The 25,932-nt window shown below is 39.5% G+C and overlaps 1 protein-coding gene across 6 annotated transcripts in view; it reads right to left on the bottom strand.

Moving 5' to 3' along the window:
* The window catches only part of CNTN4 (contactin 4), a 632,588-nt gene that overhangs the window by 554,990 nt on the left and 51,666 nt on the right, over positions 1–25,932 (bottom strand). For 3 of the 6 annotated variants that reach the window (XM_043551001.1, XM_043550999.1, XM_043551002.1), the window contains exon 2: positions 4,166–4,206. The gene's annotated coding sequence lies outside the window, so the exon portion shown is untranslated. Of the gene's footprint in view, positions 1–4,161; positions 4,207–25,932 lie in introns of all 6 variants that reach the window. The other 3 variants (XM_043550998.1, XM_043551000.1, XM_043551003.1) reach the window with 1 other exon arrangement.

Below are 25,932 nucleotides of genomic sequence, written 5' to 3'. Positions count from 1 at the left end.
CTTTAAAAAAAAAAGTATAACAATATGCCTCCACCATTATCATACCAGAGCCACGAGCTGTTTGTCACAGAAAAGCAATCCTCATAGGAGTGACCCCCTATTGTCCAAAATATAACACTGTCACTCATGTAATAAGTGGGCAATAAATCACCACAACCTATCCTGTAGCACCAGTGTTAGTGCTATTTCAGCATGGCGGTTACTTTCCCCTTAAACAGAAGGGATGTCTAATGCAACTAGAAACCCAGATTACATCATAATCTAAGGAAGGAACCTTGAAATGTCTGGCAAATGGGCAGTTTGTGTGCATCTGCACACACACACGATTTAAAACAACCACCCGTCGTCAGTATCAATCACAAGTGGCAGCAGCTTTCGCAGCATTGTTTATTTTCAGTACATATTTAACTAGATGACAGCTTAACCTTCTCAGAAGATCAAGATAATCTCTCTGTACATCAACCAAGTGAAGAAAAGTGGATTCGCTCCGATGTAGAAACTGTTTTTCCATCTGATTTCATAAACATGTAAGTACACTTGCTAATTTAATAGATATTTGGTGTTATTTTGAGCACTGTGCACTCTTATCAGGACAGTAAATACCATATAACTCAAGGGCAGTCATTTTGAAAGCCAGGCTTGCAGCGATCAATGCAAAAGCCTGCATGAACAGCAAAAGAAATAATCAGCCCCAAATCAGTTAAACAGTTAAAGGAATATAAGAAAACTTCCAAGATACACTGTTTTGGATAGCTACCCGCATCTTTCAATTTAAACTAGTCACAGAGCTCTTTCAAATATCTCACCCCGTGACCATGGTGGGTATAAAACTACTGAATTAACACCAAACAATGAGCATTGCCCCCGATAGATTTCCTCCTTCCCTCATTCTCCAAGTCATAATAACCCCAATGCTAAACACCGTTGTACTGTGACCAAGTGTGGTCCAAAGTGTATATGTCAAGAGGAATGCAATCCGGGTATGCTGTGGACACAGAAAGCTTCCTCTGGGTCTCTTCTGAAATGCAACTTCATGAGAAGTAAAGAAAACTCATTGTCTTGCAAGAGAAACTTAGCACGTTGCAGTAATGGGTCATCTTTGGGTCTCATTTAATGGTACCTGTCTTTGAAAGACTTAAAATGACACAGTGCGTAAAGTAGTGCATAACCTTTTAATTTAACAGCTAGAAGAAGTACTATAGAACCCACTTCCTCCGATAGAACTTCCACAGCTATAAGATCAGATAATAGTTTTACTGATTTTTGACATTACTTCAAAACAATTGGTTTAAAAATTGTTTGTCTAACCAGGCCAAAGAAATGCCTCGTGTGTTTATTTACTGACAAGTTTAAGACATTGAAAGTTGCATTTTTAACAGCAGCATATTGAGAACCTTACACTAACCCTCCATGAACAGCCCCGGTATGAGAATGCCATGTGAGTGAGTAATGGTAGCAGCAGAAATCCAACAAATATTTTCAAGAAGAATAGTGAGGAGAACAAAAGTACCTAAAGGTAACGTTAGGGAGAGCTGGCAAGAGAAATGAAAACAACTAGGAGGGAACGGAAGTAGGGGAGAGAGAAAAGACCCTAAATAAGAGGAGATGGGGATGTTGCTGGGGGAGAGGGAGGGGGGAGAGAGAGAGAGAAAGAGCCTAGTAATGATCAAGGAAGTCCTAGGAGGAGAATAATTCTCTTCAGTGGGGTTGAGAAGACTACAGGAACAGCAAAAGCTCCCAGTGCCTTTGAAGAAGACAGAAAGAGATAGGAGATCTAGATCTTAAATAGTCCATTTAAGGACACTGACTAATTGAACTAATAGAGAAATGTCTCCAAACTGAATGCAATATTAGTCAGTCTGTGACAATTATTAATAGCCAACTGCCACAATTGCTCCTTCACCCCAGAATTATCACTTTGCCAATAAATACTGAGGGGAAAAAATAGTCTCAGATCTTTTCAATAACTGATTGCTATGTATGCTATATAACTGAATATGCATCCGTTACAGTTTCCTACCCTAGAGCTATTGTCCTGCATTTCCAAGCAGGAAATGATGGCACTGAAGCTCGTGTACAACAGTACAGTATGTTTGCTGGTAATATTTCTAATTAAATTACATTGACAACTTAGTTGTTGAATACAAAGCATTGCAGCTAAAAGCTTTCGAAGATTAATGTTTGCAGGCAGATGTTCCATTGACCTCAACAAGTAATAAAGGAACAGATTCCACATTATTTTAATTGTATGTTTATAAATATTTGCCTACAAATCTTTACTTATTGGGCCCTTTTTGGAAAATGAAAACCTGATACGGAACATCTTGCTTATGTACTGAACCACAGAAAAACACACTTCTATCACAAACCAGCTATAACGTCACATTAAGGGAATACATCAAGCGTGCGTACATATAAGTGTTAGACTACAAATATTCAGCCATTGCCAAATGATCTTAGAGACTAAATGTTTGTTTTTAAACTACATTACTAGGCACATATATTAAATTTGGAAAAAAATATGTTGGCTAAGGACGTATTTAATACAAATGGAACACATTTCATATGCAAATTGAAACCGACAGCATTCGTGTAAAAATATCTAGTTTAGCACTGCTAAACAGAAGATAAGTAAATAGGGCAGTTGTTTTATTGATGTTTGTGGGTCATTAGTAGCACAGCTATTACTGTTCCAGAACTTTTCTTTGTATCAAATTGATGTTTTGAAAATTCAGAGTGCAAAACACAGACCTAGCAAAGTTAGGATATCTTTTTCATAAAATAAATCTTGATCCTACTGTTCGTATTCAGGCAAAATTTAATAGTTCCTTCAGATTAAATTTCCTTTATCTCTTTCTTTTGGACAATTAGAAACTGACGTGTCACAGGAGCAAAATTTATCAAACCATATTTAAAAAGAAAAAAGAAAAAAAAATAACTTTGCAAGTTTAAGAAAGAGGATCCAATTTCCAACAGGACCACATTGTTTACACAAAGTCACTTGAATTCTCTTTTGATTCAAATAAGTACACAAAATTCTTCAATTGGCATTCTACACAACATGCAAGCTGCCCAGGAGAAACATTTTAAATTATTCAAATCTAGAAAAGGAGAACAACTGAGAAAATAAATATTTTAATGATGTGCTGTCTGCAACTACCCAGTAGAGATGGAGTAATCAAATCTCAGATTAGAAGAATGCCACAAGCAAATTCATACCCATCTCCCAAAATATGACTCAAAGAACAACTTTTGAAGAGGCTTATATAGATCCAACAAAATTGCTGAATGCAATACTTACTACCATGAGTACTCCTAGTACGTAGCTATTTAACAGTGGAAATTGACTACCTCAATATTAGAAAAGGTGAAAAATAGATTATAGAATAGGATACAGTATCTGACCCAAAATGAGCTCATTTCTGCCAATCTTGATTTGAATGGGAGCAGACTTGGGCCCCTAACTTCTTTCACAATGAAATTTAGATTTAAATTCTTACCCTGCACCACTGAAATCAATGGGTGGTCTGGCGTGCCAGACCTAACTCAAAACACAGAGGCCAAAATCTCATCTCAAACTAGTAAATTTTCAAACCTAGGTGATGTAATTTTGCGGAGCACCCAGCATTTCACACTCACATGACCTACTTAAAAGTAAGTTGATTAAAATAAACACACTCTTAATTTACGTTCTCAATGAATTACTAACCATCAGGTTTAGAAATGTTATGATAGAACCACAGGAAGGGACAGAAAATATAACCTGAACATAAAACACAATTTCTGTGAGAAGGCCATTCTATCAGATATACACACGGAATCTCAAATGAGGTTACTTTTGGAAAAATGAGGGGGAAGGAGGCAATTAAGATGAAAATAGTTACATGAGTGCTCTATGTTTTGTCTAATCCTAATTTATGCAATATAAACTATAACTCAAAAATTATACCTATGTTACTGATCCTGTGTCATTTAACTAGGTAAACAGTAAGCAAACTTCTCCACTCAGTTTTCAGAAGTTAAAGAGGGCCTTTGCTACCAATTAAACTATCATTCAATAAATGAATGTAGTTCGAAAGCTGAGAATCTATGGTGAAATGCAGGGTATAAGACGAATTATAAGAGATGACAACAGTAAATATTAAAATATAAATACTCTACCTACTCCAGTGCATGGTATGTAGTCTTGATTCAATTCACCATAACCTGAAAAAAATAAATACATACAAAAAATAAGACATAGTGATTTTTATCAGTAAACTGATTAATTGTGTGTGTTACATCATTTTTACCTGAGGGGAGGGATGGGTAGAGCTATTTGCAAGTACAAAACAGAATATAATCTACAGTTATTACAACAACATGAAACAGCAACCTACAGGTTAGCAATTCAAACTGTACCAGAAGATAAGACGACAAGTGGACAATTAAATGAACACACTTGTGCTGTGCTGCTAATGAAGGAGGATGAGACTATACCATACAGGACTTATTGCATGCAGGTGCCCAAATGTCTCTCTATGCAGCTGAGACAAAGTATTACAAGGGCCAGATCCCTATGTCCTTAATTTTTACTCAGGGCTAAACTTTTCGTTGTCAATAGTAATTTGCCTTGAGTCAGGACTGAGTACAGACTTCAGGATTTGGTACTAAATAGCTTTTCTGTTTTTAGAGAAAATACCATATAAAACTGAAATGCTGGAAAATAAGTTTACAAAGGTATGATGGGCAGCAAAGTTACCCAATCTGCAAAAAGTGTTCTGTGAAAGTGTAAATGTAAGTTGTCATACGCACCAAATAAATATATACAGTGATGACAAATAGTCAAGCATAAACAATTGAATGCAGTCATCCCCTTCCCTATTCCAAAAACTAACCTCTCTCTTCCTGCATTTCTCCTAATACATCTATGTTCTTGGATTATGAAAGTTAAAATTTAAAAAAAAAAAAAAAAAGAACAATTTGAAAACCGAAGGGTTAATTGAACAAAGTAACAAAGGGAGTTAAAAAGTAGGTTAGGCCAAGTACTCCACTGGATTTTTCCACCCTATGATTCACAGTTCCCTTCCACTTGAGTTAATTCTGTCTTGAACAGCTCTCGGCGGTGGCATATGACTCTCAGACCTACCACTCACTGCACTCAGTAGCTTACATTCACGTTCAAGAATTCTACTTGTTTGAACTTAAGCTTTGGACTTAACTGTCGACTGAACACACTCTTATAGCCTGCCAAGTCCTCCCAGTAAAACCCAGCTTCCTTCGCTGCACGAACGTTCTCAGTCTGCCAAAACTGGCAGACTTCCACTGCTTGCATGGATAGAACTTACAGTTCCTCAAGATCTCAGCTCATAGCTTATAGCTCACCAAAATGGGTAGGCCTAACACCCTAAAGTTTGGGTGTCAGATCACTCTACCTTGCAGCCCATGCAGGTCCCAGGAAGTTCTAACTCTGCAGGTAGCCAGTTAACCCAAATGACCATCTGCTCAAATTTTGGTTTAGGGTAAATGTGATGGAGTGACCACCCCACACAAGGCCAGGAGGGGTTAAAGTGGCTAGGCAGGCCAATTAACTGCCCAGGCTGCACCTGAAGAAGGAGACAGGGAAAAGGGCAAGAACTGGAAATGGGCAGGAACAGGAGGGGCTTGTATAAGTGCACGAGCTGCAGGCAGCAGGGGGCTTTATGAAATATCTATACTCACTCCCTGGGGAGAGGGAGTTTGAGCTGGCAAACCCAGGAAGAGCGGGAAGCCAGATAGGTAGGAAGAAGCCCAGGGAAACAACAGTAAGGGGTAGTATTGTATAGACCTTGGCTGCTTGTTATAGGGTCCTCGGGATGGAACCCAGTGTAGAGGGCGGGGCTGCGTAATCCTACCAGCCATTGGAAAGTGTCACAGAACTTTGGAGACACTAGCCAGACAGCTGGTATGGAAGGATTCTGAATTCCCCAGAAGGGGCGAACTTTAGTGACCTGGCCGGAGGGCCAAGCCACAAACAGAAACGTGAGCAGGGTGAAAGAGATGGGTAGAGACACCACCAGAGGAGGGCAGTGCCTGGCAAGAGCTAATCCCCAGAATCACCTGGAGGCGGCACCACACGCGGTGAGTGGACCCCATGACAGGAAATAATTGGAACATTTGAAAATACGGAAACCATTTTGAAAAGTAGAAGATGCAGAAACAATTTCAATATAAGGATTTAGAATACGTTTCTAATATACTTAGTATAGCACCCAGCCCTGGGACATGCAAATATCAGTTGCTTAATAAAAGTCAGCTTTTGTATAACTTCAGTGGCCTGCTTCTAAAAAAAAAAAAAGTGTTGAAAACAGTGTTGCAGAACAACAACGCTGCACCTACTGACAGTCATGCCACCAACAGCAAGTTTCACACATAATTAATGGAACAGAACAGCAGACCTCAACTACAGAACAATGGGCTCCCACAGGGATCCATGTTTTCAGCATTTGCTTTTTAATATTTATATCAGTGACACATCATTGACCTAGTTACGGAAATTTGGATACATGAAGGATTCAAGCGAGCATTTTCACCCAAGTGGAACACATCTTCACAGAAGACCTACAAAAAACTGGAGTACTATTGGTCATGGCAGCTCTGATCTGAACCCTAAACTCCCCCCACCCCCACCCCCCGGTGTCTCAATTTTCTACCAGAGCAACCAACATGTAAAGAAGTGCCTGAATGTCATCTTCCTCAACATTACACTCAGGCACAAGGACTTCCTGAAACAGCTGAGTGATTCTGGATCATAGCCTCACATACTGACAGCATCTGATGAGGACGGCTGCCAAGATAAAGGAACAATGTAATCCACAAACTAGCCAGGATCAGTTGGGAAGCAGAGCTCACACCTTGTGGACAGCCACTTTTGGCCTTCATCTTCTCAACAGCTGAATATTGCATGCCAGAATGGGCAGGTAGCAAACATATGAAATTTGTTGATGTGCAATTGAACACTGCTATGAGAATTGTCAGACTGCTGAAATCAGAGGCTGGTTTCCTGTCCTCATGCATATCTTACCACCATCCCTCCAAAGAGAAGCAGCACTAATATGAGAACACATCTCTGTGATAATGAACTCAGTCTTGCCCATTTATGAAGATCTCAAAGAAACCCTGAGATGCCACCTTAAGTCCAGGAACCTACTTCTGGTTAACAGCTAAAACTCTCATTGCTTTGGGACTGTCGCCAAAAGACAAGTGTCAGAAGCTGTGAGAAAACAGTGATGTCAAGAATCAAGACTTGATTACAGATCCTACAGTCCACCACCTGGTTTCACCATGCCACATACAATATGGATCACAGCAACCTGCATTTGAACCTCACATGGATGCTGCAATTACTTACTACACAAATGAAGAACAGGCCAGTATGCACATGTGGAGAAGACATCCAAACCATGGAACATGTAGTGAACTGCTGCCTTCTCCAGAGAAATAGCCTTGATTCATTCTGTTTCATCAAAAGCCATAGAGTGGATTGCAAACTTGGATGTTAACCTTTAATGTTGCTTATCAAATTGTCATATGAAAAAGAATGTTTACGCAACATTTGGGTGGGTATTTCTTTAGAAATAAGTGCAGACCCCTTTTTACTGTCAACTCTGACTCTCCAAGATAGCCGAAAACTAAGAGTCATTGGCCAAATTCAGCCCTAGTATAAGTCCATTGATATCAATGGAGTTGGAGCTACTGATATCACCACCTTCACTCTATGCACTGTGCCGCACTGAGTTTCAAACCAAGTCTGCTATTTTTGCTTTGAATATGGAAAATGTTGCTTGTTTATTTTGTAAAATGAAAGTTTGATACATAGAGGCTGGTAGGTATCATTCGTTGCATTATTTAATGTCATGACGTAATACTGAAGGGGAAAGAAATAAGGAATTTTATATCTTTCAACAATATAGTGACCAGAATGTGTGCCCATTCCTGCTTCTGTTAAAGTCTCTGGTAGAACTCTTCCATTTAATTCATTGGAAAAAAGATCAAGCTCTAAATTCCTAGATTATTAAACAATTTTGCTGGCTGTAATTTCATGCGGGGGAATTATACATTGCTACTCTCTATTGAAATGTAATGGGCACATTTTACAAATATCTACCACAGCACATGCATTTAGACTTTTTCTTGAGGACTGACTGAGAGTTTCTCAGCCAGTGTTTGAGTCAGCATAACTCCACTGAAGTCAATGGAGCTATGTAGATATATAGCATCTTGGAATCTATCCCTTGACGTTGAGAAGAATGCATATAACTAAAGGTGAAAGAAATCATGTATATGGTACAATTTATTCACTGTGACTGTCATTTATTTAAAGAATCTGCAGTTAAAAATAAATTTCTTTTAGAATTCATGGCTTGAGTAGAATTCCAAATATTCCCATACCCAAGAGGGGGAAATTCTGATCTTGCTTACACTGTCTTAAATCTAGATCACTGGTTCTCAACCAGTGGTACACATAGCCCTGGGGGCACACAGAGGTCTTCCAGGGGATACATCAACTCATCTAGATATTTGCCTAGTTTTACAACAGGCTACATAAAAAGCACTAGTGAAGTCAATACAAACTTAAATTCCATACAGACAATGACATGTTTATACTGCTCTATAAACTATACACTGCAATGTAAGTACAATATTTATATTACAATTGATTTTATAATTATATGCTAAAAATGGGAAATTAAGCATTTTTTCAGTAATAGTCTGTTGTGACATCCTAGTTCATTCAAAGTTAAGAAGGGAGACAAAAGCAGGAAAATTTGTTTTCCTCTTCTAATCTATGAACTAAAAACTAGGTGTGAGAGAATGAGATCTACTAGTTCTAAAAACTTAAGGACATGGTTACCAGAAACAATCAATTCATTGCACTAACCACAAATAATACTTCCTTTGTCTGATAAATCAGTTTTAAATGCAAAACTTTAATAAACTTTTTTCTTATGTATCCAAGACATTTTAGGTAATTATTTAATACTAGTTTTAAAAATAAATGTTTTTGTGCATTTTAATTGGATTTACATTTCCAACCAAATAGACACATCAGAAGTAAAAAATTAATCTAGTAAACAAATACATCATTCAGCATTTTCTAACATAATAAAAATGTAAACATTAAGAATCTGAATAAATGTAACTTAAGTTATACAACTGCTTAAATAAATGTAAATATAAATAAATATATCCTCCTCGTTTACAAAAGGAAGCACCAAATGTGTAAAGGCTATATTTAGTCACAAATCAATATGTTTTGATTGTTAGCCACCAGTCAGAATCAACCTTTCTTTAGGAAAATAACTAAAAAGTACAAATGAAAAAAACATGATTTAAATCAGGAAGCAGTAAACACTGATTTTAATCATAATTAAAATTGCTTTGATTTAAATCAATCTACCCTATGGGTTGAACAAAATGGCAAGTTATGGGAGTTCTTTAGTGCATGGGCAAACTTATATTTAAGATTTTATCTAAAAATGATTTAAAATTAATCAAAACAAACTGCAAATCTCGTAGCCTTCTTCGGCTAGATTCTGCAAGATTTGTATATTTACCAACATGCTAAATGACAGCTTGTATTTCAAGTAATGTCCTATAAGGGACAGCCAAGCCTGGATTTGGATGAGAATTTTCCTGCATAAAAACTGCCAGATTAAGCTCACAAATCAGTTCTGATGTTCTATCTTTTACACCTTTTGATTCCCAGACGTTACATGTTTTCGTTTTGTAGTTATACTTTCTACTGTGCACTTGGTTTTGCTCTTGGTTTACTTAAGATTTCCTTTTGGTTTCACATAAATCAGTTTAGTCTAGAGTGATCTTAGTCCACTCCTCATTTCACAGTTTTGGGATACTTCTGAAACTGATCTGCAGTAGCAGCCTGAAACATTTCTTAGAAGGATTTCTCCTGGGATTCAGGCAATAACAGTGTCACTATTCTATGTTCACTGTTCAACACTTACACTAGAGTCAAAGTATACAAGTGAGAATTAGCTTTCATTCCTTAGGATCCACATATAAACTGGTACTCCTTAAGAGAGTCTTGTGACCTCAGAATAACTTTTGAAAGGATATTCTTTATTTGCTTATCTCTATATGAAAAAAGAGGGCAAAATTATTGCATGGTACATGGTCTAAAGTTTCCATCGGCATGAATTTAGAATGAATGCATTACTCACTGGTGGTAAAGCCAAGGGCATCCCACACTCGTGCCAATGGAAACTTTAAATTGTACAACTACATCACAGTCAGAAGAAAATTATTCCAGAGCATAGGAGTGTTTGTCAGAGCCAGATCCAATATGGCTATGTGAATGAGTTGCTATAACCAGAGGTGCAGATATTCATTATTGGAATTTGAAGTGTAGATTCTTGTGTATTCAAATAACCTTGGGTTCACAGGAATCTGCCAGCATTTCACCCTAAGGTACACAGATCGCCTAAAGAGACATTGATGTTGAAAGTCAATGTGAGCTGAAAGCCCAAGTTCCCTTTGTGTCTTTAAAAATCTCCCCTAAGCTTGTGCCCTTTAAAACACAAATAAGTTCCAAAATAACCACAAAATCTTTTGAAGTAGCTCTGAACGATGAGAGCTGAGGTCTTGCATTCATATAGGTCCTGAATTTTTCTAGTGTTCCTGCAACTAATTTTCCTTTATATGAACGCTTCATTAACTAGTACTTAAACTTAAAAAAATAAAAAACACCCTCAAGGAACTTCTCATTTCACTCTAGATACACATTGTTGAGGAATATGTTTCACAAACTTTTTGTGGTGTATATGTTCAAATATTAACAGTTGAAATCCTCTTATTGTTTCATTAATTGGTGTCATGTTTATTTCGTTTCCGCCACAGATACACTTCTCCATAGCACAACCCTAGAGGGCAAAGATGAATGACTGCCTGACAAACAGATAACTTGGTGGCCAGGTGCAAGCATAAATTTACATTTAGCAGAGAGGAGAAGAAATGAATGACAAAACACTACATCAGATACAAAAACTAATGGAATTAGAAAACATCACACAAACTTAACTCTGGCCCTAGGTTGCTTGCTACCCAGGATGGAAAACTTTATCTGAATCGCCCTTTCCCCAAGCAGCCTAGCTAAGGTGGACTGGTTGAGTGACTGATCAACATGTTCCCTTCCCTCCCCGCAGATGCTGAGTTGATGGTGTCGGAGATGGGTGCCCAGAACAATTGCCTTGATTGCCCACACCCTAAGACTGGCCCCACTTCTTCATTCTCCTATAGCAGCAGTCTTTAACTACCTGATCTCATGACTTATTAGTTAATATGAGCAACTGGTGACAGAGGTGAAATGTATCTCAGGGAGATTTCCATAGAAGATTGAGGCTCCTCCTTGGCCTCCCTCCAACACAGGATGGTGCTGCTGTGGATACAGGCATGTCATCCTCTATTACCCATCTTCCTCTCAAACCCGTCTGTTCTGGGCTTAGGGTCATTATCCTCCCTCACCATTCCAGGCCATATTGTTGCTTTAGACGTACAAGAAGGAGATGAAAAGCATATAGGTCCACTTGCTCCTTAGAAGGAGCTTGTTAAAGTGGGGTGAGGTTCACTCCTGAGCACTGTGATTTTGCTCATTGCCAAGAAAAAAGCATTTGGCCATAATGGAGTCCATTTAATTAGATATTTTTCAAGGTGACAGATTTGAGCCCAGAATAATTTTTTAAGTTTCAAGGATATACTTGGAAATGAAAACATTTACATGAAGGAAAAATTATTAGATCGAAGTGTTATAATTCCTTAAATATTTATTCCCAGGAGCTGCTCTAGCTTTAGGCAAATTAGGTAATTGCCTAGTGAGGCAGATTCTGCCTAGCCAAGCAGCGGTGGTTGGGCTACCTAGCCAGGCAGGTGAGGGAGTGGTGCTGCAAGCTGGTGCTGCAAGGCGCCTCTCCCCCGGGGCCACTTCCACCATAACCACCGAACTACCAAAAAGGCTCACTGTGCCCCCACAGAAATTCTGATGCAGTTCAGAATCTCAATAAAAGGGGGGCAGCACCCTGAAATTTTGCCTAGTGCAGCAGATTGTCTTGAGTGGTCTCTGTCCATTTCTCCTTTTCCCCTCCGTTCTCCTATTCTTTTTTTAAATCTTTTTCCTCACTCTCTCCCTGAATTCAACTGTTAATTTCATATTATTTATGAAACAATACACAGAGGTCAGAGGAAAACCTTAGAACCTACATGTTTTAATGTACCTGTGTTTGTATGTGTCTGTCTATAAACACAACAATAGACACTTTCAAGCATGTAAGTTCTCAGGCATTCCATTGACCTTTGTGTATTTTACACAGTTTTCTGTTCAGCTACCTGCATGTTTTATCTGTATCATAGCCACATTCCCTTTGCTCAAGGAACTCCCCCTCACAAACAAGCTGAGGCAATGAATGGACAAAAACTGCCACCACACACTGTCTTCTTATTGCATTTGCCATTGTAGCTAGGCCACAAAATACAAGGTGGAGCAAGAGAAGGGAACTAGTCATTCTTCCCGTCATGATGGCCTGTGTGTTACCAATAGATTATTAGCAGTGTGAAATAGTCAAAGCCGAAGAACTTTCAGCTTCAAAACAGAAGCATTGCTTCTATGGATGGTTTCATGCAAAGCACGCCATTTACATGGAAACGGCAACTCGAAAACTGGGAAGAGGGGCAAGTTTATAGTGCTTTAATTTCACTGCAAATATTTCACCCCGCTCTAACCCAAACAGTATAGTGCTCTGGTAGGCCTGGTCTACCCTAGGGCGGAGGGGGGGGGTGGTTGATCTAAGATACGCAACTTCAGCTACGAGAATAGCGTAGCTGAAATCGACATATCTTAGATCGACTTAGTATCACTTACTTCGCATCCTCGCAGCATGGGATTGACGGCTGCCGCTCCCCCATCGACTCCGCTTCTACCTCTCACCCTAGTGGAGTTCTGGAGTCGACAGCAGAGCGATTGGGGATCAATTTATCGCGTCTACATTAGATGCGATAAATCGATCCCTGATAGATCGATCACTACCCGCCAATCCGATGGCTAGTGTAGACGTGGCCGTAGACACATGTTTGAGATGGTGATTAAAGTAATTGTACTTGTATCCTCACAATCCACACTGAACGCAGATTTCCACACTTGAAAACCTAATGCATTACCACTAACAACCAGCAACCCCCAAGCAATTTTGCTTTAGAATAAATATTAGTCATAGCTTCCAATCAGCTCGAACACTCACTTCATACCCAGGTGGCGAACACACTGGAATTAATAACTATGAAATTACCGTGAAACAAACATAACACTCTCCTAGATGCCACTATATAATGCGCGAAACACATCCTGGAGTTCTTAAGCTGCTCAGAATTTTCTGTATGCCTTTCTCTCAAAATCACTGCACGGAGCTGCAGAATGCAGATATAACGTTGTTCCAAAAGCTAAAGGAAATGACAGTTCTTTAACGTGGCTCCCCAGTCACCACCTGTAAATTTTGTTCTCTCAGTTGTCTCTTCCAAGAAACGAAAAAGGTTCATTTTTAAGTGATTCTCATTTTATATAAAAGAGTAACACAGGCTCCAAAGGAACAATTACTTCAGGAGGAAAAATTAAACGGAAGACACCGCTTCATTTCACAGAACCCCTGCTTAATTGCACAAAAAATAAAATCTATTTTTCAGGTGAAGGCAGCTTTTTGGTGGCTAGTTACTGGGAGCTACTGATGACAGCCTAAAGACCATTTGATGTTATCAGTTGGCAATAGAAATCTTTACGCTGCACTCTGCATCTGCTCAGTTCTGGTAGATTGCAATTTGTGTTTATATTGACATTATTCAGATTGCAGTTTTTCAACAACAGGAAGCCATACCACAAAAGATGCACATTCACATCTCAGGCACTTGTGTGTCCCCAGTCACCATCCAATCCCCAGTCTTTACTGCATTTATCCTCATACCACCCCTGTGAGGTAGAGAACAGCTATTTCCCCCATTATACAGATGAGGAACTGAGGCACAGAGAAAGGAAGAGAATTACCTCAGTTCATATCAGAAGTCTGTGGTAGAGCAAGGAATTGAACCCAGGCCTTTGGCAGGCACCATATTCACTAACTTATCCTTCTTTATCCCTCTTCTTTTGTGATTTCTCACTGTAAAGTACTTAGTTAGAGGTAATCGGCATCAGAAAATTTATATAATCTTTTTGCCCATTGTTATGCTGTGAATGCAGTAGGTTCTGGCCCAGGGAGAGAGACCAATTCTTTGGCCAACTTAAGAGTGGCACTGACTGACTCCCGAGGGAGTTGCTCATACATGGATTGTGAGTGATGGGATGAATAGAGAAAGTTTCTTAGGGCTGTAGGAGGGGCTCAGACTACAATGAAAAGAATATAGCCCCCCTGGCATTTTTGAAGTCTTGAATCCAGCAGTTCAGATTATCACATACAACATGCACTGTTAGGGATTATACTAGTACGTGTACTGTCATGGCTAATTACATACTAGATTGTTAATGCTATTGTTATAGACGTTAAGTTATAAAAATCATCGTCCCAGCAATTTGTTGTATCTTTACTATGCTGATGTCACTTGGCTATAGGGACTGAATCCTCAAGTGTGCTGGAATAGCCCTCTGTACCTATGGGTGGGATACAACTGATGCCGGGGCTGATTCAGTTACTGGCATGTGAGAGGAATCTGATGAATCCCTAGATTGAACAGAGCAGGAAAAACTAGCTTGAAGACACTCCTTCTAGCTCACCCCTTTCGACACAATTACTTTAAGTCCCCATTGTGTTGTTTAAGCAAATGGGCCAAAGCAAGGCCAAGAATTTGACCCTATACATCCTTCTCATAAAAACTGTACAAACTGTAGGTTTCAGAGTAACAGCCGTGTTAGTCTGTATTCGCAAAAAGAAAAGGAGTACTTGTGGCACCTTAGAGACTAACCAATTTATTTGAGCATGAGCTTTCGTGAGCTACAGCTCACTGTAGCTCACGAAAGCTCATGCTCAAATAAATTGGTTAGTCTCTAAGGTGCCACAAGTACTCCTTTTCTTTGTACGAACTGTAGTTTTCAGTTCCATGAAGGAAGCCTGGAACAGGTTGTGTTTGTTTGTTTCACTTTATTTATAAAAAACAAACATAATAAAAATAAATAAGTTATGAGACAAATGCCAACAAATTCACAAAGTGCATGCAACACTTAGGGGTAGACAGAGCCTTTGTTCTGTGCAGGGGTGGAATACAGCTCCACAGTCTCACGAGATGCACTAGATAGGAATTGCGACTCAGTGGGATTAAAACGTGGATCTCCCACCTTCCAAGTGAGCGCCTTAACCAGTGGGTATTGGGCATAAAGGGGCTGCCAGTGCTACCTCCATCTCCTTTTGTGACTGGTATTTAAGTTCCCTTGTGAAATTCAAGAAATTGGTAGAACAATTTGGCAAATTTGTTTCAGTTGACTCTAAACTGCATTTTGGGAGGAACAAGCCATTCTTCCAAAAGATTTAATTCAGCTCTATTCATTAGTGACTTTTTGCCTTCTAATCCACAGTATGCCTCCACTGGCTTATATTTTTCTTTTCTTAGATTCAGGAGAGTTGATTTATGGCAGTAAGTGACTCACTTTTATAACCATTCGTTTGTCAATTATTTCCCTAATAAACGGCTAGATTGTGATATTTTTTACCCGCCCTGAATAAAGTGAGTCATGTAGCCACACTGCCCCCAGAGCAGACCAAGCCATGAATTTTGATGCAGTCACTATTTGTTTCCTGGTTGCCTTCTTGCTCCAGGAGAAAGCCATCTGTTACTGTTACCGAGAAGTAGGAGATCACTTCCTCTTGGTGCTGCCTCAGCTGTGCTACTTGGACAGCTCCTCTCAGACCCTACCCTTACCTGGTTTCAGAGTAACAGCTGTGTTAGTCTGTATTCGCAAAAAGAAAAGGAGTACTTGTGGCACCTTAGAGACTAACCAATTTATTTGAGCATAAGCTTTCGAGAGCTACAGCTCACTTCATCGGATGCATACTGTGGAAAGTGTAGAAGATCTTTTTATATACACACAAAGCATGAAAAAATACCTCCTCCCACCCCACTCTCCTGCTGGTAATAGCTTATCTAAAGTGTGTAAGGAGAGTGATCACTTTAGATAAGCTATTACCAGCAGGAGAGTGGGTGGGAGGAGGTATTTTTTCATGCTTTGTGTGTATATAAAAAGATCTTCTACACTTTCCACCCGATGAAGTGAGCTGTAGCTCACGAAAGCTTATGCTCAAATAAATTGGTTAGTTTCTAAGGTGCCACAAGTACTCCTTTTCTTTTTACCCTTACCTGATTACCTACAACATTGCCTAACCCTTGCCCTTCGAGCCATCAAAGGGGAACAATGACATGGTTAACTCCCCTGTGCAGGTGCACACAGCAAGCAATCATCTTGCCTAAAAGGAATACCGTGTTTTACTCACCTACCAGCTGTAGCTGATAAATTACGAACACTTTTCTCAGATATTTGAATCCCTGGCTTTCCTCCTACCCCTGAATTCATACATAGTCATTAACACAACAGATTGATGATGACAACTAAACTGAAGAGATATGATTTCAGAGGTGAAATATAAATCCTGTATGTATTTGTCATAAGCACATTTCTTGTTCATCTAAAACATTCGGTAAAAGCACTCTGAGTGCAATCTGTCTCACGGAAAGAGGACTCCAAGTCCAATCGCCACAGTAGCTCTCCCAGCGTTCATCTGTTTAACTTTGAAGAAAAATGCTGTCAAAACAAAGATCTGATGGTTTGTTACTCCTTAAACGTGAAAATGTGATAGCTGAAAATGTTTTTTTTAAAAGGTAGTAGAACACACATCATCAGCTTGAGAACTGTATTATAAATCTCTATTGATTTTCAGGTTTTAAAATGAAATTTTCTCAATGTCATTTGCTTCACAAATGAAATGAACATTGAGCTGCGTGACTGCATGTTGACAAATAAAATCATCTTTAGAAAGTGTCAAAAGAAATGTAGACATGATTTACAGGCTGATTCATAAACTGAAGATATTAGCCACATAATCTTGAACTTTTAACTCCTTTATTGTTTACAGTGAGCTTTCACTCTCCATTGAGCTAAGCTCAATACACACCAATATACTGAAAATAAGAGAGAGAGGCATGAACCTGAAAAACTGTTCTTAGGGAAACATTTTGCTGTGTGGGTGTAAACAGGTTAAAGTATATCTGTCAGTAAAAATGAATGATTGCTAAAGAATGCAGTCTGGATTAGAACAAATTAGGTTAATCTCCTTTCTACTTTAAATGCAATTAAATGCATTACATCATTTTGTATTTCCTCTAAGTGATACACTAATCTCTGAACTGCTGAGTAAGTGATTCTTTACTTATTTGCATACAGTACATCAACCCAGTCACTTATCATAAAAGATTATTTAACAGTATGCCAGACTCCAATGGTAAAAATGGAGATTTGTTGCTGATTAAGTTAGTTCTGCTTTGCTTGTTTTAACTTTTTCTTGTCACTTTAGCAGCATCTTCCAATAGTCATGGGTTTTCTGAGAAACAGAGGGTTATGGGTTGCATCAGGTGGTAGCCAGTCTTCAGTGAACAGTCAGAATTCATACACTATCATTTTAATCGGCTGATGTATTTTTTTCTTCTTTGTTTTTAATGAGATGTCTAATAAGTAGCAGCCAACCTGGTGGCAAGTGGTAGAGCTCTGCTCTCTAGGAGGATCAGTGTTCAGATCCTGATCCTAGTCTTTCACTCTCTAGAGCATCAAAACAGTCATTGTCATCTCCATAACATGGTCGGCCTATAAGGAAGGGGAGAGAGAATGCCTCCTCTGGCCAAAGAAAGAACAATGCTGACCGATTCTCTGAAGTGCTCTATTTCCTTCTGCAAGAAAAATTCCAGCCAACCCACTGGTGGTTAAAGGAGGGAAAAAATCCACAACTTCCGAAAGTCCAAAATGTCTACAGCTTTTCATGAACAAATGCGGGTTTCTCGTGATTCTGTATTTCTATTTCCAAACTGTTGTATTTCTACATCTTTTGCCCAAGAAACATATCATATTAAGACAAAGATGCAATGCAAAGAAGATTTTTCATGGCAAGTCAGTACATCTTCTTTGGAAAACACATCAGAAAGAAAGATATACAGTAGGCAAAAATCTTGAGATAGCAGGGTAATTGGCTAGATGGCCATCAGATCTTTTCCTTTTCTAACGTCTATAATTTTCTGATTTTCAAATTTGTTTTTAGGGGAAAAAAGTGGTTAAGAATCTTTTAGCGTTTTCCTGATCATGACTACGTGTGTGTATTTGATTTTGATTCTTAGTAAGATCAGTATAACAGGACACCGGATGTCAAGAACTCAGGAGAATGCCTAAACAATCTATGTTTTATGACAGCGTCTGTAGTAATTATTGACATCACTGTATCATCCACTTTGCATTTCTTTAGAATTCAACTTTTGCTTATTTGAAGTGATGATTTTGTGGTTCTTTGCCAGCTAATATATTCATCCATCCAGTCCATTGATTACTCTGAATGAAGGCCTTGAATATTTAATGCTAGTTAAACATTTTATCAAGGTTCTACTGTCACTGATGACTAGCTTGGTAACTGAGATTTTAGCATGGCTCTCTCACTTTTCTGTGATAAGAAGATCAGATGGATACACACCCACATTCTGGCCTGCCTGGCACAACAGCTCCATCTCTCTCAATTTGTCTAGAGTTGTTTTTTTTTTTTTTTTTTAAATACTGTTTCTTTACTTCTTAAGACTTCTTGAATTTGTTCTCAGCTACGCTTCAAAGCTACAAAGTAGGAGCTGCAATCTCAGATCACTCACATTCTCCCACACACGTGCCTTCTCTTCCACAAAACAAAGAACAGTTTGCTTTCTACACCAATTTACCAAATAATTTTGCAAGCTCATATATCTGGGTCACGGGACATAGACGTGTAAAATCATCATCGAATCTTACAAAATTTGAAAAGTTCACTCCAATAAAATAAATAAGTGTCTCTCCCATCATTGTATAAGAAGTGAGTGTGGGCGAGGGACTTAACCACTGATCAGCTGTTTGGTGTCTAAAAAGGCGCTTTGGGGAGGGTGGAGAGCAGCAGGCATGAGCCTTGGGGAAAGAGGCGGAGCATCCTTGGAGAAAAATAAAAGTCAGTGCCTAAACGTGCAACCCTCTAGTTTATAGCTCAACTTTATTTAATGCTTCCTTTAGGCAAACGTTCTTTCATTTGACTCACTTAATATTAAAGGAAGTCATTAAAGGAGTACAGTCCTTCGGTGGCAGTTTTTGGCTTTGGGTGAAACAAACACCTTTAGGTTCACACTAAAATCTCCATGCCTCTACTCCACTTCTGGAAGCATCCTCGTACACCAGACAACAGAGTGTGAGATGTTATGTTTCACGACATTGAGAGAGCTAGTTGATTTTTACTGCAATCTGACCCATACTATTATTGCACAAACAAATCAAGTCTGTGTGCTCTAAAATGCCCTCATGGAATTGCACCTGCAGGTAATTCCAGGTCTATAATTACAGAAAGAAAAATCTATGGCTAAGTTGAGACCCTGGTGAAAATCAGAGCTGCAGAGTCGATCTTTGGGTCTGATTTGTTTGTTTCGGTTAAGCCTCCATGGTTCTAGACAGAGGACCCTTTTGGTTTTTTAAGTAACAGTTTGTATGAACCTACTGTAGCAGCTCCTAAACAAACAAACAAAAAATAGGACAATAGACTCCAGCAATCCATAAAGGCAGTAACATTTACTGCTTTCAGTAGTTTCTTTCCTTTATTAATGCCCCTAAGAACTATGGGTTAATACGATCAATGAAAGACCTTTTCATGCTGTAGGCTAATTACAGCACTTACACATTTTGTGGAAGCATTTCCACATCTCTTGGCCATGAGACGTATGACCTACGGGCTCAGGCTTTTCCCTTGGAGTGCAAGAGTGATTCAGCTTCCATGCTAATTTCTGTGCTCTGAACAAAAGCTGTCCTCTGGGTTGAACTTAGCCCACGGGGCCTTTGGCTCTAATATTGGAACAGCCATGAAATGACAGAAAACAAAAAAACCTGTGTCTTTGGTAATCTGCATAATTTAAAAAAAATGTGGGCACCTTGACAACAATGCCTGAAATGATCAGACTGCTTTTCATATGCACATGGTGAAAATAGCCCTACAAATTTCAACTTAAGTATCACATTTGTCCTGCAGATAAACCTCCATCAAAATGCTGTTTCCCTATAACTCTGCTTTCTGACAAAATTCAGATGCAACTCCAAATTTCAACGCCATCCCTCATCTCTCTAACAGGCCAAGGCAAAACCTGGGACCAAATACTTCAAAACTTTGGAAAGACTTAAGAAAGTCACCCTCTAATGAATTATTTTCTGAACTACCTTTTGTGTTCAATATTATAGGGGCCAAGTTACCAATTTAACTTCATTTTTGGATTTTTAATTTATATCACCCAAAAATATTATTTGTTCAAAGATTATGATTGGAGTCAAATTCTGCCTCTGGTACCCGTGGCCAATTTCCATATTTGTCACTGGGAGCTGCATGTGTGTATGGGAAGCATGCCAACCATCAAACCTACCAATGTGCGATATAAGTAATTCAAATATGACAAATTAAACATGGAATGCCTGGATTCTGTTACATGACATCCCATAATTGACATATTACAATTTTTTTTTTAACTGTGAAGCCCATTTCAAAGGAGGTTAATTATCTAAACTTTTTTTTTAAAAAAATACAGGATAACATCTATCATTTGATCAAAAAGAGTGTTTTTTCCCCTATATGGACCAGACACTAAAGGTGATATACCACACTTTGCCAGTGGCTTACACAACACTTACTAGAGAACAGAACATTGAGGATCAAGAATTCTAGTTTCTATTCCTGGCTCTGACAGAGGATCATGGTCCAGGGGCTAGAGCACCAGCCAGGCACATAAATTGACACGTTGATTCTAAAAGGATAAGAGGATAACACTTTCATTTTCCACATTGGGTACTGAGTTATATTCCCAGTTCCACTTGGAATGACTGTGCAATTTCTCAGTTGGCTTGTTGTAAAATGGCAGACAATACTGGACTACCATCTAAGACAAGGGTATATGGCCTAGCTCAGTAAGAGCTATGAAGTGTACAGTAATGTAAACAGCGGTTAGACGTGAGATTGGAACTCATATCTTGACTCCTAGCTCAGTGGATTTTCTCATTTCCTACAGGGTATTTGGGAAGTGCAGTTTCTCTGCTCTGTCCACTCCATGTGGAACCTGTGATGCCCGATTCAATATATATACGTGAAACAACCAGCAACTAGAGAGCTCCAATTAAAGACACAGAACATAATCCTAGGGGGAAAAATGTCTTTCTTGGTTTTGCATTACTAGAATTGTGCTGTCTGCCAACTTTGAGAGCACAATACAAACACTGTTATAGATTGTAATGCTGGAAGGTGTAAATGGCTGCCATCAGTCACAGACCTGCCTAAAGCTGGTTAGTGTGCTAACCACTCTTTTCAAGCTAAATGGAAGGAGCAATTAAATACTTCTTTCTGTAGCGATAACCAAAAACAAGAAAATGGTATTGCCTAGGGCACTAGGCTACATAGCCAACTGTGAACAGAGTTAAGCTGAGGGTATGGCTACATTCACATTAAAAACTCATGTGAGCCCAAGCCATACGGCACAGGCCAGACAGGTCTTAGGCTAAGAGGCTGTTTAATTGCAGTGTAGACATTCAGGCTCGGCCTGGAGTCCGGGATCCAGGACCCTGTGAGGTGGGAGGGCCCCAAAGCTCATGCTTCAGCTTTAGCATAAATGTCTACACCAAAATAAAACCTGAGCCCTGAGAGCCAAAAAGTCAGCTGATCCAGACCAGCAATGAATGTCTAATGGCAGTGTAGACATACCCTGAAAGATTTCCCTGGGACTGATTGTAAACAGAGGTGCTGGAACAATATTTATAGTGGGGGTGCTGGGAGCCATTGAAACTGTAAACCTTGTGTATAACGGAAACCACTTCAAGTCAGGGGCTGTGATGGCACCCGCATTACTCTTAGTTCCAGTGAACACAGGGGCTTGATTGCAGCTATGTTTGTGAGAGGCAGAAAGCATGAAGAAAGCCAACAGAAACTGAGGGAAGCAGTCATGAGCATGGCTCTGGCAAGCAGCAGAGACACAGATTTTTTGGCCACAGTAGTGCCTGGAAAGGCAGACTTGGATTTCTGAGCAAGGAAACTGCCTGCTGTTAGTTTCTACTTTGTTCAGGGAAACATGACTGTGTGTATACTCTTTGCAAACACAAAACCAGAACTGGAAAAAAAAGAAAAAAAGAAAAAACCCACCACACCAGTTGCACCAAGCTCATGTCATTAATTTCTCCTCTTAAAGGAAACAACAGGGAAGGCCCCAAATATTGGGCAACAGCTTGGGCCAGACAGATAATAATACTTTGCAAAAGTTATCATGACTAAACGAGTTCATATGCTGTATTTGGAAAACAGTAAACACCCATTCTAACCATCAGTCAAATCTTACATTAATTTTCACTCTGAGCTAATATTTAATATAGTTCTATCTGAATACTCTTTATTTTTCCTAAATTCAGTCTCCCTTAACAGTGCACTGGAAGCAAGCAAGGAAATAAGACTCATCCTGAATGATAATAAAATTGATAGTGCACAAAGCGACAGTGAAGGCCTCATGAAAATTTCCAAAGCAAGGGAGAATGTCATTAGCAACTGATGTACAATAAATCTTACTCCCTATGAGACAGCATTTGGGATTTATTGCTCAATGCAATTCTGCCACTAATCAGAAACCTCATGTTATGAGATTACAACTTCAGTCAGACTGTTCCTTCAGGAGGATTCATGCAATACTGGAAAGTAACGGAGAAGAGATAGCTCAGGTAAATAGATAGTGGGATAATACCTTTCACATGCATGGATTGAGCTTGTAGTTTCTGTGCACAGATCCCGCTGTATATGAGTTCAACACGCAAAAGACAAAATGTGTATTACGTCACTTTCCATTCTAAACTCCTGTTTTCAGTTGCTTATAATTTTGATAAACTTTAACCATTCAGGTTAAAATTCCCATGTTTCCTCTCTGCCGCTGGCTGACCGGTTTTGGCAAGTTTCACTAAAAGTGGTCGAGGCTTTTCTGAGAAGGTGCTTAGGGAAAAGATAAGGTTTGTGAACATTGAAGCTTTCTCCCAACCATTTTTCTGAAGAGCTGCAACACCTCCATCTTGGTGTCAAAGAGATACCTTTCGTTTTTTCCATCAAAATCCACCCAGAAGTCATAAGCCTCTGAGAGCCACCTGTTGTCAGATGCTTACTACTAAAATCTCCAACATCCCTCTGCACTGGCATGCTCCAAACTCATAGAACTCCGCAAATACCAACCGCACTGATCATAATCCAGCCAGGTAGGAAATGCCAGAATTAAGGTTGCCCTGTGCCTAACTTTTGAATGCTTGTCCTGATAAACAATGTTTTAAAAAGCATACTACTAAGGTTTTATAAAACATGATTTGGGGATAAAACCTGTACGTCATTCCTTGCCTTTGTGCATTCTGTACATGCCAGAAAAACTATTTCAGGAATTTTTAGACACTTTTTTGCTTCTCTCTTCTGTAAAGCAGGTGCCTTGGTTACCATATGTAACCATCTGTAGAGAGCTAAGATGAAGCCATAAAAAAAACTTTCATAAACCTCTTAAAACCTTTAGCTTTCCACTACTTAAAGTCACAATTGTAATGTTTCATATCTCAAGATATTCATGGTCTTTTAGCAAGTGCTCACAGAGAAGTTGGAAGTCTCCCATTTCCAGTGAGACTATGTATTATATTCACACTCATTCTTTATGTAAGTTATATGTGCTCCAATATCAATAGGGTAGGATGGGTGTTATAGGGGATATGACACTGGTCTGGAACTCAGGAGACAGGTCAATTCTTGGTTCAATCACAAATTTCTTGTGCCATCATCAGCAAGTTGCTTTATCCTCCCCGAGACTCAATTCCCCATTTGTAAATTGGGAAAGCAGTTCCCATCACAGAGTTGTTGTCAGGATAGGACTGTAAGACACTCCAATATTACTGTGGTGAGGGCCATATCAGAAGATAACAGTCCTAACTTTGCTGCTCTTCTTCAGGTCAATTCTAGTTCCCACTACCTCTCCCACATGCTAAAAGAGAACTAATAAACGAATTTAGCAGGCATAGCTGTTTATTCACATCAGCGTTGCATCCTTGAAACTGACATCATCTGAAACAAGCACATGTGTTTCATTCACGAAGAGTGAATGCAGATTAAGCTAAATAAGTGGAACTTCATTAAACCCGACAGACTGCTCTGTCCATGTGGCTGAGTTGCTCCCAGCCTAACTCCCCCATGATCCTGTTTTCCTGGTATCCTATCAATAACAGTCCCTCCAGGGAACATGGGTCCCCTCTACTCCATTTCCACTGGTCATGATACATCTTCCCTGTTTCACAAATATTTTATTATAAGCATTAAAAACAAAAATGATTGACTCCCAGACCTCCACCCCATATCCCTTCAGCCAGAGGTTAATAGCCTAAAGCTGAATTAGAATCTTGTTTTTAAAACATTATCTCAAAAAATAGCTGAGTCTGTTTGGTTTCCTCAACAGGTGACCACACTAGGAATGACCTTTCTCTGACTCCCTGTTACCTGTCTCCAAGTCTAGCAAAACTATCTGTGGAGTCTCCTCCCCCCATGTGGAGTTGGCCTCCGAATGGTTCTCTCTGTCCTCAGAATATGATTTCATCCTGCACTCTGCCCTCATCTTTTATTTGAAAATATGGACATATTTTCTAGCCACCCTGCTAGTATTGCTCTCTTGATGCCTGTAGCTGGACATCCTTTCCCATAGGCTCTTTGATTATGAGCTTCACTGTTGAAACTGGGAGATTAAATCCATTAACATGCTGCACCTGATTACCTCCTCCCAACTCGCTGATGCTGAGTATATGTGCCCTGCTCAGGGTGTCAACACACACCAGTAAACATCCTGGACAATCTCCAATCTCTACCGGGTTGCCCTGGACATGCATCAGCTCTTTGGTGTACTAAGTAGGAGCTTTGCTGTGATTGTCTGCACAGGTTTTTGGTCTGATTGCACTATTACTGGGTGGCCATAGTATTTGGGTGTATCTGTGTTCAGTCTGACAGGCTTCTGCCGGCATAAGCAACTGACAGCTGCTCCTGAAAAAATGCTCTACCCAATTGCATCACAACTGGATCTCTCCTGGTTGCTAGTACTTCAGGACAGGGCACTCTCACCATTTGTTTCAGGATGTCAAACGCTTGTTGATGGGGACTTGCCCAATCCCACTCAGAATCCCATCTCATGAGCTGCCACACCTGTTGCTTTTGAAAATATATTCAGAATTTTTTTAATTGTCTGTTGTGTATGGGACTGCCCTTCCCTGTTGTTTCTTGCACTGCAGCTATACAATTCTGATGCTACGCCCTGATCAGATCCATGGCTTGCATGGCTATAGTCCCCAAAAGGGAGCTGTGTGCTTACCACCAACCACCACAAACATCAGTTGGTACCATCTGTTATTTTTCGGGTTAGTTATTATGAGGTCACATTTTCCTACGGATGCATTATACTCCTATTGTACATTTTTCGGTTGTGACTGCTCTTTGTAATGGGTGCATTCAAGCCTATTTCACCCAAGGAATCGTATTGAAGGAAGCCCCGCCATCCACGTGAAATTGCACAGGGCAGTTCCTGATTAAACACTGTTGCATGCACAAAGATTGGTGTCGTCCCTTGTTGCTTTCCTATCCCAACAACCTGAACCTGATA

Source organism: Chelonia mydas, chromosome 7 (assembly GCF_015237465.2).
Source record: "Chelonia mydas isolate rCheMyd1 chromosome 7, rCheMyd1.pri.v2, whole genome shotgun sequence".
Taxonomy (NCBI): domain Eukaryota; kingdom Metazoa; phylum Chordata; order Testudines; family Cheloniidae; genus Chelonia; species Chelonia mydas.
This window is presented reverse-complemented; position numbering and strand designations above follow the sequence as displayed.